The 13,900-nt window shown below is 42.7% G+C and overlaps 1 protein-coding gene across 10 annotated transcripts in view; it reads left to right on the top strand.

Moving 5' to 3' along the window:
* Nucleotides 1-13,900, top strand: part of LOC144763210 (uncharacterized) — a 473,214-nt gene that overhangs the window by 401,355 nt on the left and 57,959 nt on the right. The window contains exon 4 of one of the 10 annotated variants that reach the window (XM_078648594.1): nt 10,154-11,330. The exons of 8 other annotated variants lie outside the window; for them this stretch is intronic. The gene's annotated coding sequence lies outside the window, so the exon portion shown is untranslated. Of the gene's footprint in view, nt 1-4,118; nt 5,052-10,153; nt 11,331-13,900 lie in introns of those variants that run through there. One more of the 10 variants, XM_078648593.1, reaches the window with a different exon arrangement.

Raw genomic sequence — 13,900 nt, forward strand, 5'->3', positions numbered from 1 at the left:
GCAGTTATAAAAAGACTTCCCCCTTACTCCCCTACATACCGAACAACCAAAAAATAGATGAAAAAAAACTTAACATAAAATTCTCTAAATATGTTACCAAACTAAAAAATGAACGAGTTAAAAATAATTAGACATATTTAACAGTAAAATCATAACTTATAACAGAAAAACGAATAGTACACAACAAAATGTTTTTTTAAACGTTTTTATATACAACTATACTTAAAACGTGATATAAAGTTTGTAAAAAAAAAAGATATTCTTACCATCTATATTCTGTCCCTCGATATTATATTCTTGGCTCCACTATATTTTTGACACAATATTTGTGTCCATCAATATTTTGGAAACAATACAATGGTCGGACATGCTTAAATCAATAGTGGATTGGTTCTGAAGAATTTGATGCAGTCAGCCCATGAGGCAGTCGCCTGGTGAAGGCACGGGGATGTCTGACCCTTGCTGTAGACCATTTATTGAGGATTCTGGTGTAGTGACTTTACACCAGATATGGCTCTGGCACAGGAGGAAACTGAAGCTACCAGCTTGCACTAGACACACAGGGGCAATAGGCCGCTCTTTTAATAGTGCTTTCTTATCCAGCTATAATTGAACTCCACAGACCCTGGCTGAGCCTGCCTCACAACAGTATCACAGTGTGACTGACGTTGTGCAGTATAAAAGTGCTTCCTGGAGGCATTTTGTCGTTTTGTGTGGTACCCGTCCCTATTTCCCTGTTAGTCACCGACATTGCACAGTTGTTTACGTCCCTCTTTTTGTTTACTACCAGTACCCCTGTGATTGCCATTTCCCCTCAGATCACGTAGCCAACACGAGTACTGCCAGGGAGTTCACCCGGAGTTTGCCGCATGAGCAACAATGCTCGCTGTTGTTCATACAACTAGGCATACGTTATGCTATGCTGAAGTCAGTGTTAGTTGAACTTTTCTATGTTTGACAAGTGTTCAACTACCACTAAAAAAAGGGTTGCTTTTCTCCATTTTAGAAAACCTGAGTGTGTCTATTAAGAGGCTGACATCACATTACCCTGGGAAACACTGATTCTTAGACCCAGTAGCATAACGAAAGTTGAGGGGGGACCCTGCAAGGTATACAGAGGGCCCCCCGCTCCATATTTAATCCAGAGTACTCAGCCCTGAGTACTGTGCTGAGGGGCCCCCTGCAGCTCGGGCCTGTGTTACGCCCCTGCTTAGACCAGGGGTGTAACGCAGCCCCTACGGCGCATCGGGGGCCCAACCCTTTATGGAGACTCCATTCCTTCAGGTGGGCCCCATTCCAAGACCAATGAATATCTGTGAGATGGGGAGACTCAGGCACCCCTCATCACATTCTGCAGGGGGTACCCATCATGTTGCATTACACCATTAGTTCAAAGTGATGGTCATGGGTAATTCAGACTCCAATAGGTGCTGTGTGCAAAACTTGGCACTGCCATGGGGGTTAGGGGTGGAGAGAGGGAACAGCAATCCAACGGTAACCCAGCAGTTTACTGTCCTCTCCAGAGACTTGAAACAGGCTGTGAATTAGGTAAGCGCAAAAGAGACCTCTTCACCAGTAGAAAACAGCACTGCATTATTGTCAGAAAATATATTTGTATACACACCAATTGCATGGATACCTAGGAAATGTGTTAGAGGACAGGGGAAAGGATTCTGGAGGGAGGCTGTATTTTTATAAGTAAAGTATTAGTGTGTTTATCCCATGCATGCATGTTGAGCAGGAAATGGATTGTCTAATTCCAGAGTCAGCGAGAAATGTAGGTGATTTATCTAAAGTGGGCTACTGAAGCTATGCAGGTAACCAAGTTGCTTTCTTCCTTTGCAGTACTTTCAACAATTCTATAGAGACTAGTTACACTGGACCACTCATAGCTTAAGACCGTCTCTCTCATGGACTTTAATCCAGGGTCAACAGTGTAGCTGAAGCCTCCCCAGGCTTGTCATTTGCGGCCCATGTCAGTAACTTTGCTACCCTAATGTCAGGGGTCACGAAGAGAGCGCCACGCACTTAAGGTACACTAGACTCTATCAGCCATGTCTGCTATAATCCACCTCTTGCTATTACCAAAGCCCACTAGCAGCAGGGAGCATTAGCAAAACCAGTAGGTCTCTCCACCTTCACCTTCACTCTCCACCTTCTTTGCACCTGAAATTGCTGTGAGCCATGATTGAATGGTGATACTGCTAATGGGGAAATACACTAAGGCTAAGGGTCTGATTTAGATCTTGGCAGTAATACCATCATCCCGCCACGGCGGCTGTCCCAAGTAACCCATCACCCTGAAAGCGGTACACCTCCCCTATTTAGATGGATGCTGGCTGACTCTCCGTCCGTGTTGACAGAGGGTTTACGATTGCCGACCCTGCGGACTCCAGTGCTGGTGAATAGTACTTCATTGCCGTCAGGGCGCCAGGATTGCGCTGAGCCGATTTAGATTTCACAGATGTGCTGGCGGTCTTCTAGCGGTGGGTTGCCGATTGAGTGAATCTGTTGCGAGACAGGGTCAAAATTGGAATATTCCTGTTGCTCCAGGCTGGATGCTAGCATCACACACCTGATGCATTTTGCTTAATTGTTTGAACCTGCATAAAACACACTCCGTTTCAGACCATGATCTTTTGCCATTCTACAGCACCACGGCGTTTGAAAGGCAAAATGTGATCACTGAAGTCAAGTTATTTTGTTGCTTTTCCCTATTCCTTGTCCGGTTTTCTTCTTTCATGTATTTCCTTGTGGTTAATTAATTTGATTTCATCATATTTATTTGGATAATGCCAAGGTACAAAAATCCATGTTTCACTGTGGGAGAATTGTCAGCCATGGTGAATGAAATCATAAGAGTAATGCCACAATTGTTTGGAGCCCAAGTCCAAAATACATCCCTATCTCAGAAAACGAACATATGGTCCAGAACAGTTGACAGAGTGAATGCTGTAGCAAGCAGCCTGTGCACACAGGAGGAAAGAGTGTGGTCCCTGGCCTCCAAGTGTCACCTGGAGGCTCAGAGGACTGGTGGTGGTTTTCCAGGGCCCCTCTTACAATTCATGCACTGGGAGTAGAAGGTCTTGCAGATCCTGCATCCTGAAGTCTTGACAGGATTTCTAGTGGGGTGGAGACTGATAAGTCACAAAACCTAAATGTCCTATTTGCTTTGAAGTTAGCTGTTGCAAATGTGTTCAGCATCATTTATTTTACATAGTAACCTACACATATCAGTAACATCTTGTTTGACTTGTTTGTTTGAATGTATTGAGTTGTATTTAAGAAAACAGGTTTCAAAGCCATCGCATTTCAGATGACGTTATGGCGCTTAGAAGTGTTTGTACTCCAAATAACATATAGGTGTTTCACATAGTAAATTTATGTTCTCCTTCTACTGCAGATTTACACAAGGTGTGTTCAAGTAACAATTTTGCAAGTGTTGTGAATGTTTCATTGAAATAACTACAACTACTATGATGCCTGGTTTCAGTTTTGTGAAAATAATATTGCCATTTAATTTTGATCGTTCTCCCTTTTCTATCATATTTTCACCTATGGTAACGTGTTATTTATTGATCAATCTCTATATAATGACCTCTTTTTAAAATTGTTTTGTTGAGTTTTGGATGTTGTCCTTTTCTTGTCATGAAGTTGAATTGATGTCATTAGTTTTACAAATCAACGGTTGTTGGCCTTAAAAATGTTAAAGCATGTAAAATTGTATCCTGAATAAAAGTGGCATATGCAGAACTGAACTCTGATGACTAATGCTAAACATCTCCCTAAGTTGTGTAAATGTCTCTTTGGTAGCCCGCTATGCCTTAGAATGGTATATGTAAGATTTCTACTCTCTTTTGTGTTGTGTTGAATGTTTGGTACATTCCATGTATACTTACTAATTTATCTTTTTTCATTTCAGAACATCTTCTAAACTGTTTATTTGAAGTAGTTTTGTATGAAACAAACTGTGTAATTAATTACATTTTCACTTTAAGGTCTAATCAGGATATTCAATTCCTTTTCTCTTTTAGATTGCTACATTATTATTGAATAAAACTCATTGGATGTGTAATCCGCACTTTTACAAAATAATATGTATGCTACATTCATTATAGGTCTTACAGCAAGAGCACATGGTCAAACATCTGTGTCTCAGGGTACCTCGACTCCAGCCCAGGATCAAGCCTCCAGGGAGGACTCCACTCCTGAAAGTCTGGATGAAGAGAAGCGGCCTGGTCCATCTGTTCTGCCTGGGCAGAGGGCTCCAGTGAGTCTCCCTCGGCCCACACCTACACCTTCCACCCCAGCTATTACAACACCTCAGCAGACAGATACCTCTAATTTCTGTGTCCAAAGAAACATAACACCCATCTTGTGCCCCTCCCAGTACTGGCAGGTGGTGAGACAACACAAACACCACAAACAGTTCAGCCAGGACTCAGTGGGACGGAGCATATTGGCTCATGGCTACAGGTTAGTGGGGTTAGGGGTCATAGGAGGGATCCTGTGGGCCAGCATAGCGAGGCCACTGTGGTCACAGTTACCCAGACCACCATCAATCAAGTCTTGGGAGCCCTCCATCAGTCTTAGGACTTGATGGGCGCGATCCTTACAGAGCTCCAGGACATAAAGCAGTTGCAGAGGGAGCACACTGTTCATAAAGAGAATTTGAACTCCGAATTGCAGCAGGACATTTACACCCAGATGTGCAGGGATTTTCTTGCACCATCTTCCCTTTTCTGTGGTCCAATTACAACTGCCTCAGCCACAAAAAGGGAGGCCCTTACACAAGAGGCAACACTTCCAGCCACCTCAGTACCTGCAACTGTGGGGCCATCGGCCCTCCACAGGAGTAAACATTAATTCGGATCACCATGGCAAAACCCCCCCACCACCAAGAGACGTCAAACTTTATTTCCTCCAGGGTGTTACCACCATTCATTCGGTGGACAATTCTCTGCTCACATTTACCTTTGTGAGGCAAGTTGTAGATTGGACATTGGACTTCCAACTATTCTGGCTCAACAATTATGGTTTCATTCACCATGACTGACTTTTTCTTATTTTTTTTTTTTTGGTTTACATCCATTTTGCTTTTGTTTAATAAAAGCAGAAAAAGTCAAAGACTGGTGTTGTAGTTATTTTCTGTATTCATGTAATTGTTTGTCTTCCATCATACATTTCAAAATGTAAACAACCAAACAATTCATTAATTAGGTACTGTTTCTCACTAGTTTCTACCTTGACAATTACATTTGAAACAGAGTGTTCTGTCAATTTTTATAAAACGTAGCAAACATTACATAACTCAGTGCCATTTTTAGGTCGAGCATTCAAGACCTCTTGTATATATTTTAGTATATACTTATATGCTTTAGTATATACCTATATATGTGTATGTACTTTGTGGACTCTGGAGATCAGCCAGCTGAGGCACTTTCCTTTTTTTTAAATATTTCTGGCAACTGCGTCTATGTAACTTTCTTGATAGAAAACGACCAGCAGAGGTCAGTAAAATACCATAATCACTTTAGCATTCTCTAAAATCCAGTCGATAGAAATTGTCTTCCACGAGCACTCGTAGACAATAATATATTTTTCAAATCTTGTATTTTCAGTGATATGACCACTGAAGGCCCTGAATTTATATTAAAAACAGAGCTTTGGACTATACCATTTTCCACTGAAAGGCAATGTGTCTCTCCATAAGTTCCCATACCATGCTTGTCATACAGTTTGGTGCTTACTTTCTATCCAAGGTGAAGAACAGTAGATGTTTTAGCACCCAGGCTAATGTGCTGCATAGCTAAATACATATAAGATCCCAAAGACCAGACTGATAGCATTGCAAATGCTTGTTACCTTTCCAGTTCCACACTTTGCCACCATTGGAAGAAAGGGATATAATCAAAAGAATCAGATTCAATTTTTTGGCCACAGGATTGGATAAAAATATTGTTGCAGTGTCTGGGGGAATGTCACAACTAAATTTAAGTGGTGTGCTGTAACAAGTTCTTTCTACAATGATGCAACCCAGTAACATTGTCATACACTTTACACAAAATGTGTATCTGACCAATGTGAAGAGGGGTGGGAATGTTTTTGGTTGACTACCACATATAGTTAGAGTAAATCTAGCACAACATATTGGCTCAGTGCCACCATTCAACAGAAAACAAGTCAAATGCAATTTGAAAAAAAACTTCCATTCAATCTCTGTGCAAGTTGTCTCAGTGCCAGATATGCACACATAAAATCTGTGTGTGTCTTCCACAGGAACAAACCATGGTCCCTTTGTACTTTGAAACAGCACTATTTAACTACAAATGTCGCAACTGTGAAATGTCAAAATGAAGATGACATGGTGAAGATACCTAAAACAGATTAAAACAAAAAGATGAATAATTCAATGTGATAAAATAGATACATTACAAAGTCATCTTTTTAAGGACACATTTTCGTAAAAGATGTCAAACATACTTTTTTCCTCATTACATCAATAACTGTTTTTTACAGACGTGATAATATGTAAAGAGATACTTACACTCATGTGAAGAAGTCATGGCATCCTGACGTAAGTCAACTCCTTCCCCCTCACCACGATCATTGTCATTTGACATTTCAGCATCCTCACCCATTGGCTCTTCACTGTCCCCATCCTTTGCAATCTAAGGGATGTTCCGTCGCAGGGCTTTGTTATACAGCAGGCTATGGTGATTTGGCATACCATCCTTTGCAATGTAAGGGATGTTCCGTCGCAGGGCTTTGTTATGCAGCAGTCCATGGTGATTTGGCATACCTTATCGGGTGAGTAGAGGAGGGCTCCAGACAGCAAATTCTGGCCTTTAGGAGCCCAAAAGCAGCTCCACTGGCCTGTGTTGTTCCATGGGCCTCACTGGAGCAGACTTTCTCTGGCATTGCTGGTTTCCTCAGTAGTGCCAAAAAGCATTGTTGGTTAGGATAAGCCGAGTCTCCTAAAGAGAAAAAGAGAAGAGCCAAGATATGTAACACAATTTCAGATGATTCACCTTGAAATTACTCAAACAATCTTATGTCAGATTGTACTTACCAACAAGCCAGGCCCACCCATGTCCAAGTTGTGACATTTGCAGGAGTATGCTGCTGTTCCGTAGTACAATGAAATCATGGACTGGTCCGGGGAAACACGCACAGACACTTGTAATGTACAAATCAACTAAGCAGACAACTTTCACATTGAAAGGAAGTGCTTCCGATTACTGTAGACTTTTTCTTTGGCGTGTGGTGGCACTAAGGCAATATGTGTGCCATCAATTATTCAAACCACATGTTGTAGGTGACCCAAACCATATCAATCACCCTTCACATTCGCAAACTCCTCATGTCGTGGAAACTGGATGAACTGTTGATGTGTCTCATTGTTTACAAAAGAACTTCTTGAAACCCACTGATGAAAGTTGGTTGTGCCATTCCTCCAGATACTGCCACAGTGTATTGGAATGATCCTGTGGGCACAAAATGAGGAGCTGCCATGAGTTTAGCAATAAATGTAATATTATTATTATTATTATTATTAAAAAAGCTTATAAAGCGCGTAGTCCCCCTGAGGTATCCCAGCGCTGAAAATCTTCTGTTGTGAGGCAGAAGATCTGGCTCCAGCAGATGACATAAATCCAGTATAGTTTGCCTAATCAATCTGAACTTTTTAATAATATCCTGTGCTTCCATAGTGGCAAGATCTGCAAATGGGCGGTACACTTGAGGTTGTCATCTCCTCACTCTCCCAGGGTTCAAATGTCTGCATTGGAAGAATTATGAACATTTTAAAACATTTTCCACATAAATCCCTTTTGATTATTAACACAAATGTAATGTGCAAATAATATATATGGTTTCACAACATATTTTAAGCGTAACATTTTTTTTGTAATTTTTACTTCACAAATGTTATTTTGTAGCTGTCAATATTTTAGATATAAAAGAATGTGTAAATAATACATCTCTAATGTATTATTTGCACACTCTTTTTTTCCAACCTAAATACCGTCAACGAAGTTGTACTCAACTATCACATTTAACCACAGTACGCACTACATATAAATGTGTTTTTTTTTAAACATGAGTGTTCTTCAAAGTTTTAATATGTAAACAAAGTAGCCACCATTTTGAATGATGGTGACAAACTTAACAGTCACAAACATACAATTTGATCTTCTAAAATGGGGGTCACCTGACCTCGCCATCATCACATTTGTAATCTGTGGCAGAAGTTACCCGTGTAGTGGGTGTTCAACTCAACGACGGACACAGCCATAGGCTAATGTGTATGAAAGCAACATACAAAGGCCAATGGCCGTGTCCGTCTACATGTACATGGTGGTACAAAAAAAATTCACTTCCCTCTTAACACTGCAACCATCAAGACCTGCTCCTCTTTTGCTGCTGTTCGTGACTTCTGGGAGCAACGATGTCAGGTCGAGCTGTTGAGACAGCCCCTGCCTTTTCGCCATAGGAGCTGGAGTTACCAACTTAGATGGTTCTCTTCCTGTCTGGCCAGTTCTATAGCTCAACAGAGAAACGAGTACATGTTTGAAATGTATATGTGAATCTGTCTAGCTGTTTTTTTTCCATTAACACAGGCTGCAATGTCTCTTCCAGAATGAAGCGTAGTGATTGATGTAAAGTGTCATATATTTTGATCCTTACTTAGGACAATGATGTTGGGGATTTGTAAGCACTTCACAATGTTAAAAAACAACAACGTTAGTATGTGTTATGTGTTTAAAGCCCTAGTCTTTATTTGGCATGTATGTAGAGATATATTTAAATTACATGTGAAGTGTAGAAATCTCACCTCATGTGTAAATTAAAAAACACATTATATAGTCTTTACAACTGTAAATATATATGTTTTTCTGTACAAACCAAATAAAAATGATTTGAGCTATGTGTATTGTCCCACTGGTCACTGAGCCTAGATCATGGGCTACAAACAGTTGATTGGGAGATATCAGTAGCCCCCAGCCCCTTCAGAATAGCACACAGCCTTGAGGTCAGTTATTAGATTGGCTCAGCATCCTTTTTTAGGGAAGGCTGTGTTCATTTGACATCATGATTTTCAGGCTCCAGATAGCAGGGTCTGACAATGAGCAGTGCTCAGTCAGAATCATGGGCCTGGCTGGGGCTTAATCACAGAGACAAACAACTGAAGAACCGAGGTTATCTGTCATAAAAATATTTCCTTGTCAACTCAAATTTGGAGGTGTGAGCAAAAATATGCCCCTGAATGCTTTTAAAAGGACAATTGAAATGGAGAGTTACCTAACTTCTTGAAATAACATTTCATTTCACGTTACTCCCATTTCGCAGTGTTTCATGTCCAAACTGCTGGCCCTTTACTTCCAGTGGCCATTATTCACTTTGCCATAAGTATTTATGCAAGATATAGCTCCTTTTGTACATGTGAGAGCTTTAAAGTGCAGAAAAATGTTAAATGATTTGAAGTGTTTGGTAGAATATTTCTCTGCACTTTTAAATTCCCCTCATTTCAAAAGGACATACAATTGTATTTTTTTGTCATCCATGTAACAGTGCCACATATGGCAAAAGCTGTGTCCTGTGCTACAAGTACATACCCCACAGACTGTCACCCGCACAATTATCTCCCATTCATTCGCGCACATGTTCCTACATCCCCAAAGAGCACACTCTCACCGATACACAAGGCAGCCCTTTCATAGTGCCCAGTGTCATAGTATTTTGTTCAAACCATAGTACCTGGCTCTATGGACTTTAGGCATCAAGTCCATGAAGCTGGCAATGAGGGTGTCTGGTAACATAGCGCAAGTTGTTTAGCCTTCAGTAGTGCATAATGTTTTGCACTGCCCTGAAGTAGCTCACATCACAGAAAAGGTAGAAACCCCCTGGGCTAGATGATGTCACTGGTCTGTATTAGTGAGTGTAGTACATGACAAGGGATGAGGGTAGAAAAACAGGTCACCAAAAAAAGTGTGTTTTAATATAATTGTTTTGGTCAGCTTGTGAAAATACACATGTTGTATGGTAACTTATGAGTCATGCTTGTGATAGATGTAGTAAAATTCTGTTACATCAATACAGGCAAACAAAATACAAAACGATTTTTTTTCATTCATTTCTTGTATCCATACAGGTCAATGCCCAACAGAAGCGGGATATCTGGAAGGCCATCCCCAGGAAATTGTGAACCCTGGTTTTCTACAAGTGGCGCAGCCTCTATTGCAGGAAGAAGTGGGAGGACCTACGACGCTGGACCAGGAAGTAAGCAGAAGTCCAGCTCGGGCAGTCCTCCCAATGTGGAAAGCACCCTGACTCCACAAACGGACCGCATTCTTGTGGTGGCCTATCCTCACCTTGATGGACAGTTGATGATCCTCTGTCAGCCGTTCTTGAGTTGGTGGTAAAGGAGGAGGAAAAGTAAGAAAGGGAAGAGAATAGCCATCCTGGTTGATCAGCAAGACCCATTTCTCTGAGGTTGTGGACCTCCAGCAAAAGAGATGATGTTGAATTTTCACTCCAACTAGAGCGGCATGGTCTTGCAGAACCAAACTAGAAATGCTTGGAGGCTGCAGCATGCGGGAGCTGGGTGGCAGATGGCTTCTGGCTACCATTCCCACGAGGTCGGAATGTACTTCATCCATGTCCTCGCACAGCTTGAGAAGTCTGTGCAGAACAGTGGCTGGGACATGGCTGATGCAGTTTCCACAAAAGGGGAGAAAGGTAGAGTGGCCACAAGGTGTAACCCAGAGGCCCAAGGATCTGGTCATAGCACAATATTTCTTGAAGCGCCCCAAAGCCAAGTCTGCCTGCTCACCAAAGAGACAAGCCCGATCAAAGGGCATGTCCATGAGGTTAGCCTGGACTTTACCAGAGAAGCCGGATGTTCTCAGCCAGACTTGATGCGGTAAGACCACCGTCATTGAAACCGCTCTACCCAGCGAGTCAGTGGTGTATAATCCACACCTATTGCTAAACTTTGCAGCATCTCTCCCATCTTTCACTGCCTCGGTTACAAAAAGCAGCACTTGCGCAACTGTTTCCCATAAGGTGTGCGAGAAATGGCCCAATAAGCATCCAGTGTTCACCGACCACAATGCAAGGCTGGTGGAAGAAACTTCTACTCCCCAAGTGCATCTAGCCTCTTGGATTCCGTATCTGGGGAGCGGAAGGGAACACACCAAGGGACATTGAAGCCTGAACCACCAAGTTCTCAGGGGTGGAGTGTTGGCTGAGGAATCTTGAATCGCCCGGTATAGGGCTATGGCGGCAAGCTATTGTTCTGTTCACAGGAGCCCTTGAGCTAGGCTTGGACCATGTGCCAGTACTTTATTAAAGGGCAAAAGGGATTCGGATGAGGAAGCCCCAGATTGAAGCATTTTGGTCAAGATATTAATCTTCACCTGCACCTGAGGTAGCTCTAAGTCAAGGACCTCTGCTGCCCTCCTCACCACAACCTCCTCCCTAACCACACGAGGAGGTGAGGTTGTGTGAAGGGTCCAGAGACCCCTCCCATTTCTCTCCCAAGCCTGAAACCTCTTCAAAATGCACAGGCAACAAAGCAGAAGCTCTGGGCTCTGTTGGCACCAGAGTCGACGTTGACTAACGTCAATCCTACTTTGATTTATCAGGTATCAGAATGGGGCTGGCACCTGAGGCATCAACTTTGGGGCCAGCGCAGGCCACGTTGGCACAATCCAGGATACTCCGATGGATTGCACCCGACAGCGAATTGAAAGCTATCTTCGTTAAGATAGTCATCCTCACCACGTGTATGGGATTACATCTAGTATTCGAAGCAGGATTGATTTATTGGAACCTTGGAATAGGATCAATCGCATGCATATGCGCATGTTGAACTTTTGAAGAAACACAGCAAAACCACATGCATAACAAGACATTAAATAGTGTGCACGTTTAAGTAGCAGCTTTTCAGTTAGGGAATATAATGGATTCTGGGTACTGTAGTTTTTTAGTTGCAGTTACACTACGGATGGGGACACGTGGGACAGGCAGGTGGTTAATTTACACGAAAGGAGAGGGAGGAGTTAAAATGTCAGTGGTGGTTTAAAACGAGCAGGCACACGAGTGAAACAAAACTGTTGGTGAAAATGGAGGCTGGAGACAGAGTGCAGTTTTCACAGGTATGTGAGGAACGTTGGTTAAGGTGAATGTTTGAATGTCGGTGGTTTGAATGTGTGAGGAACGGGTAATGTTGTGGAATGCGTGAGTGCCGCTAGAAAGTGGTTAAGGTTGTGTAGCGATGTAGGGATATGTAAGCAGTTGCGGGAAAGGGGTTTAATAGTTTGCGAGTGGTTTCAGTGCGATAGTTGCTACGAGCAGTTTGAGTCAGGGAGAGGAGGGGAATGGTGGTCGAATGTTTGATAGTGAGTAATTGGTTTCCGGCATGAAAGTAGGGGGAGGCATGGAAGGCGCAAACAGTTTGAATTTAATTTAGACATGGTGGGAGGTTTTGATACTGGTGAACACAGCAAAGGGCACTTTCAACGTGTAAAATATATTTAAAATACAACACGGAAAAAGTATGATTTCCATAATATTTTATGGTTTATTTTTGCAAATATGGTTGTAATACATGTAGTGATGGCTGTTTTTTCAATTGATATTTGTAGTTATCCCTGACGAAGGTCTTACAGAGATCGAAATGCATTGGGTGGAAATAAAGAAAACTGTTTTGGATTATTCATGCGTTTCCTTCGTGTTCTTGAATGAGGTCCGGATGGGCACGGCTTGAGCATGAGAAGCTTTTAAAACAGCATGATAACCTGCACGCGGTGTAAAAAACAGAGTACATGGAAAAGAAATGAATTAAAGTTGTTGAAACTTAAGAAGTCAAAGGATTGTTCACATTGGAGCATTAATTTGCAATTATGGCTGTGCAATTGGGAATGGGGTGTCAAATCGCCCCATATTGTTTTCTATACAATCCATGATACTCACCAAGTGCAGTGGCCGGAGCCATCAGTGTGGAGCCTGGTGGGGCTTCTCTCTACCCCGGGGGACCCAAAGGCGCACCAGAGGTCTGGCCTGCTCAAATACACGGAGCATGGTCTCATAAAATTCTTTCACTTGAGCGGGGGTTGCTCTGCCTACCGGAAATGAGGGGGATGTGCAGAGTCAGACCTGGCAATGATTCCGCAGAACTGTGCCTAGGGCGTCTATGATCCTTACTTGTCTCGTCGATGGACGACAGACGAGGTGAAGTCGAAGTCCATTTGGACTTCTTCTTCTTATGCCTCTTTCCCATGTGTCCTGAGGACCTCGAGTGCAAAGAAAAGGACTTTGGGGGCCTGGAATGGTCCCCCAAACTTCTCTTGTTCGATCAGGACCAGGACCTCCATGGGTCCGTGTTAGATGTCGACTACCATGCCACAAGGAGCTTCATGGATCGCTCGCGCAAGGCCTTCAGAGCAACGGCCAGACAGTCCGAGCCCGACGTCAAGTTGTGGTTGCGCTTGAGATATATACACATAAGATTACTGAGTTTGAGGATACGCTGGCAGGGGCCACCCTCCAAATCTTGACACATGGGAAACAAAATAGGGGACCCGGACACTTTCTACTTGGAGTTCCTAATTATTCCTGTTCGCTCACTTTTATGGAAAACCCGTGAGGTTTTTCGTAAAACCCTCACCCACCAGGTTTACCCCTTGGTGGCATGCTTCATCATAGGGTCCTTTCCATTCCGCTACAGAACTAGGAGTGCTGCAACCAGACGGACTACACAGAAGCACTGGTAGAAAAGACTATGAGAGGCAGAATGTTCTGCTGGGGAGGAGTGAGGTAGAGGGAGTGTATGATTAAAAATATCTGACCAGTGGGTGATGCTACTTTTATTGTTACCCCCAGTCGGTATGATTAA

Source organism: Lissotriton helveticus, chromosome 6 (genome assembly GCF_964261635.1).
Source record: "Lissotriton helveticus chromosome 6, aLisHel1.1, whole genome shotgun sequence".
NCBI classification, from domain to species: domain Eukaryota; kingdom Metazoa; phylum Chordata; class Amphibia; order Caudata; family Salamandridae; genus Lissotriton; species Lissotriton helveticus.